At 35.3% G+C, this 5,643-nt stretch overlaps 1 non-coding gene across 1 annotated transcript; it reads right to left on the bottom strand.

The window, feature by feature from the left end:
* Positions 1-4,080: 4,080 nt before the first annotated feature.
* On the bottom strand, positions 4,081-4,188 carry LOC112760132 (small nucleolar RNA R71). Its single transcript, XR_003180584.1, has one exon. It is a non-coding gene; the product is annotated as a small nucleolar RNA R71 (small nucleolar RNA).
* Positions 4,189-5,643: the final 1,455 nt, after the last annotated feature.

The raw sequence follows: 5,643 nt of genomic DNA, 5'->3' as shown, positions 1-5,643 counted from the left end.
ATTATTTTTAACCATCTCTGAAAAAGAAATCAACCATAGAACAGATTAAAAACTAGAAAACGAAGAAAGCAAGAGAAAATAGAGCAAAATATAATGACATAGATTCGGTGATGTTTCTTAAGCTCCACACAGAATTCAGAATTAGCCAGAAAAACACACAGCAACACAAGGGAGTCCAAATAGTTGGACATCCCCTCGGGAACCGTAGAAGACGCCTCAACAATATTTTTGCGAAAAGACATGGCCAACTAGTCCTACAAACAAGAAAAGAAAATGGATTACTAACCAAATACAGCTCGGGCGATATCAGAATAACTCGGACAATATGACTGATGAGCGGATAATTTATATGCTTTTTGGCATTGTTTTTACATAGTTTTTAATATGATTTAGTTAGTTTTTAGTATATTTTTATTAGTTTTTAAATAAAAATCACATTTCTGGACTTTACTATGATTTTGTGTATTTTTCTGTGATTTTAGATATTTTCTGGCTGAAATTGAGGGACTTGAGCAAAAATCAGATTCAGAGGTTGAAGAAGGACTGCAGATGCTGTTGGATTCTGACCTCCCTGCACTCAAAGTAAATTTTCTGGAGCTACAGAACTCCAAATGGTGCTCTCTCAATTGCGTTCGTAAGTAGACATCCAGGGCTTTCCAGCAATATATAATAGTCCATACTTTTCCCGAGTTTAGATGACACAAATTGGCGTTCAACGCCAGTTCCATGCTGCATTCTGGAGTTAAACGCCAAACACAGGTTACAAGCTGGCGTTCAACTCCAAGAGAAGCCTCTACACGTGTATAGCTCAATGCTCAGCCCAAGCACACACCAAGTGGGCCCCAGAAGTGGATTTCTGCATCATTTACTTATCTTTGTAAACCCTAGTAACTAGTTTATCATAAATAGGACTTTTTACTATTGTATTTACATCATCGGATCATTTTTAAGTCTTGGTGAATCCGTTTCCCCTCTGGGGCCGAGACCAATGAAGTCCATTATCACTTATGTATTTTCAATGGTAGAGTTTCTACACACCATAGATTAAGGTGTGGAGCTCTGCTGTTCCTCATGAATTAATACAAAGTACTATCGTTTTTCTATTCAATTCAAGCTTATTCTGATTCTAAGATATTCATTCGCACTTCAATATGAATGTGATGATCGTGACAGTCATCATCATTCCCAACCTATGAATGCGTGCCTGACAACCACTTCCATTCTACCTTAGATTGAATGAGTATCTCTGGGATTCCTTAATCAGAATCTTCGTGGTATAAGTTAGAATACATGGACGGCCATTCTTGAGATCCGGAATGTCTAAACCTTGTCTGTGGTATTCCGAGTAGGAACTGGGAAGGGATGGCTGCGATGAGCTTCAAACTCGCGAGTGCTGGGCGTAGTGACAGACACAAAAGGATCAATGGATCCTATTCCAGTATGATCGAGAACCGACAGATGATTAGCCATGCAGTGACAGCGTATTGGACCATTTTCACTGAGAGGACAGGATGTAGCCATTGACAACGGTGATGCCTAACATACAGCTTGCCATAGAAAGGAGTATAAATGATTGGATGAAGACAATAGGAAAGCAGAGGTTCAGGAGGAATGAACGCATCTTCATATGCTTATCTGAAACTCTCGCCAATGAATTACATAAGTATCTCTATCTTTAATTTACGTTTTAATTATATTTTAATTATCAAATATCCATAACTATATGAATCTGCCTGACTGAGATTTACAAGGTGACCATAGCTTACTTCAAGCCGACAAACTCCGTGGGATCGACCCTTACTCACGTAAGGTTTATTACTTGGACGACCCAGTGCACTTGCTGGTTAGTTGTGCGAAGTTGTGACAAAGAACTAAGATCATGAACATGCGTATTGAGTTTTTAGCGGCGTTACCAAGGAATGGAACTGTCACGATTTCTGCGCACCAAGTTTTTGGCGCCGTTGTCGGGGATTGTTCGAGTTTGAACAACTGACGGTTCATCTTGTTGCTCAGATTAGGTAATTTTATTTTAATTTTAAGCTTTTTATTTCTTATTTTCGAAAAATACAAAAAAAAGTATTTACTTCTTTTTCGTTTTTTCCCAATTAATTTTCGAAAAAATAAAAAATCCAAAAAAAACTTATAAAATCATAAAAACCAAAAATATTTTGTGTTTCTTGTTTGAGTCTAGAGTCAATTTTTAAGTTTGGCATCAATTGCATGTTTTTAAAATTTATACATTTTTTTCAAAAAATTCATGCATGGTGTTCTTCATGATCTTCAAGTTGTTCTTGGTAAGTCTTCTTGTTTGATCTTCATATTTTCTTGTTTTGTGTCTTTTGTTGTTTTTCATATGCATTTTTGAATTCATAGTGTCTAAAAAATTAAAAATTTCTAGTTTGGTGTCTTGCATGTTTTCTTTTCTTGAAAAATTTTCAAAAATAAGTCTTGATATTCATCTTGATCTTCAAAGTGTTCTTGTTATTCATCTTAACATTCATAGTGTTCTTGCATGCATCATTTGTTATGATCCAAAATTTTCATGCATTGAGTCTTTTTGATGTTTTTCTCTCTCATCATTAAAATTCAAAAATCAAAAAAATATCTTTCTCTTTTTCTTCTCATCAAATTTGAAAATTTGAGTTGACTTTTTCAAAAATTTTTAAAATCTAGTTGTTTCTTATAAGTCAAATCAAATTTTCAATTTAAAAATTCTATCTTTTTCGAATCTTTTTCAAAAATAAAATCTTTCTCATTTTTCTTTTATGATTTTCAAAAATTTCAAAATAATTTTAAAAATTTTTTTTCTTATTTTTATTTCATATTTTCGAAATTAATGCTAACAATTAATGTGATTGATTCAAAATTTTTAAGTTTGTTACTTGCCTCTTAAGAAAGGTTCAATCTTTAAATTTTAAATCATATCTTTTTGTTTCTTGTTTGTCAAGTAATCAACTTTAATTTTCAAAATTGAATCTTTTTTTTTTAATTTCTTTTTCAAATCTTTTTCAAAATAAGTTTCAATCACATCTTTTCAAAATCAATTTCAAAATCTTTTCTAACTTCTTTTCTAACCTCTTATCTTTTCAAAAATTGATTTTCAAATCTTTTTCAAACTAATCCTATCTTTTTGTTTGATTTTTATCTTTTTTTCAAAACTACCTAACTAATTCTATCTCTAATTTTCGAAAATCACCTTCCCCTTTTTCTAAAACTTTCTTTTTAATTAACTATTTGTTTTAAATTTAATTTAATTTGATTTAATTTTCCTTGCTTAATTTTTGAATTTTAATTTTAATTTTTAATTTAAAAACAAAAATACTTTTATTTTATTTTATCTAATTTTTGAAAATTCTTCTCTCTCACCTCCTTCTATTTATTTATTCATCTACTAACATCCCTTTTTCACCCAAGAATTCGAACCTACTCCTCACCCTTGTGTTTGAATTCTCCTTCTTCTATTCATATCTTCTTCTACTCACATAAAGGAATCTCTATACTATGACATAGAGGATTCCATATCTTCTTTTCTGTTTTCTTCTTTTTCATATGAGCAGGAACAAGGATAAGAACATTCTTGTTGAAGCTGATCCTGAACCTGAAAGGACTCTGAAGAGGAAGCTAAGGGAAGCTAAAGCACAACTCTTTGGAGAAAATTTGACTGAAAATTTCGAAAAAGAAGGAGACATGGCCGAAAATAATAACAATGCAAGGAAGCTGCTTGGTAACTTTACTGCACCAAATTCTAATTTACATGGAAGAAGCATCTCAATCCCTGTCATTGGAGCAAACAATTTTGAGCTGAAACCTCAATTAGTTTCTCTGATGCAACAGAACTGCAAGTTTTATGGACTTCCATCAGAAGATCCTTTTCAGTTCTTAACTGAATTCTTGCATATCTGTGATACTATTATGACCAATGGGGTTGATCCCGAGGTCTACAGGCTTATGTTTTTCCCATTTACTGTAAGAGACAGAGCTAGAGTATGGTTGGACTCTCAACCTAAAGATAGCCTGAACTCTTGGAATAAGCTGGTCACGGCTTTCTTAGCCAAGTTCTTTCCTCCTCAAAAGCTTAGCAAGCTTAGAGTGGATGTTTAAACCTTCAGACAAAAAGAAGGTGAATCCCTTTATGAAGCTTGGGAGAGATACAAGGAACTGACCAAAACGTGTCCTTCTGACATGCTTTCAGAATGGACCATCCTGGATATATTCTATGATGGTCTGTCTGAACTATCAAAGATGTCATTGGACCATTCTGCAGGTAGATCCATTCACCTAAAGAAAACGCCTGCAAAAGCTCAAGAACTCATTGACATGGTTACAAATAACCAGTTCATGTACACTTCTGAAAGGAATCCTGTGAGTAATGGGACGCCTTAGAGGAAGGGAGTTCTTGAAATTGATACTCTGAATGCCATATTGGCTCAGAATAAAATATTGACTCAGCAAGTCAATATGATCTCTCATAGTCTGAATGGATTGAAGGAATCATCCAACAGTACTAAAGAGGCATCTTCTGAAGAAGAAGCTTATGATCCTAAAAACCCTGCAATAGCAGAGGTGAATTGCATGGGTGAACCCTATGGAAACAACTATAATCCCTCATGGAGAAATCATCCAAATTTCTCATGGAAGGATCAACAAAAGCCTCAACAAGGCTTTAATAATGGTGGAAGAAACAGGTTTAGTAATAGCAAACCTTTTCCATCATCCACTCACCAACAGACAGAGAATTCTGAGCAGAATCCATCTAAATTAGCAAATATAGTCTCTGATCTATCTAAGGCCACTGTAAGTTTCATGAATGAAACAAGGTCCTCCATTAGAAATTTGGAGGCACAAGTGGGCCAGCTGAGTAAAAGAGTCACTGAAACTCCTCCTAGTACTCTCCCAAGCAATACAAAAGAGAATCCAAAGAGAGAGTGCAAGGCCATTGATTTGACCATCATGGCCGAACCTACAAGGGAGGAGGAGAACGTGAATCCTAGTGAGGAAGACCTCCTGGGATGTTCAGTGACCAATAAGGAGTATCCCTTTGAGGAACCAAAGGAATCTATGGCTCATCTAGAGACCATAGAGATTCCATTGAACCTCCGTCTGCCCTTCATAAGCTCTGATAAGTATTCTTCCTCTGAAGAGGATGAAGACATTATTGAAGAGCAAGTTGCTAAATACCTTGGTGCAATCATGAATCTGAATTCCAAATTATTTGGTAATGAAACTTGGGAAGATGAACCTCCCTTGCTCACCAATGAACTAAATGCATTGGATAGGCAGAAATTACCTCAAAAGAAATAGGATCCTGGCAAATTCTTAATACCCTGTACCATAGGCACCATGACCTTTGAGAAGGCTCTGTGTGACCTGGGGTCAGGAATAAACTTAATGCCACTCTCTGTAATCGAGAAACTTAGGTTCTTTGAGGTGCAAGCTGCCAGAATCTCATTAGAGATGGCAGACAACTTAAGAAAACAGGCTTATGGACAAGTAGAGGAAGTGTTAGTAAAGGTTGAAGGCCTTTACATCCCTGCTGATTTCATAATCCTAGACACTGGGAAGGAAGAGGATGAATCCATCATCCTTGGAAGACCCTTCCTAGCCACAGCAAGAGCTGTGATTGATGTGGATAGAGGAGAGTTG

This window comes from Arachis hypogaea, chromosome 16 (assembly GCF_003086295.3).
Source record: "Arachis hypogaea cultivar Tifrunner chromosome 16, arahy.Tifrunner.gnm2.J5K5, whole genome shotgun sequence".
NCBI classification, from domain to species: domain Eukaryota; kingdom Viridiplantae; phylum Streptophyta; class Magnoliopsida; order Fabales; family Fabaceae; genus Arachis; species Arachis hypogaea.
This window is presented reverse-complemented; position numbering and strand designations above follow the sequence as displayed.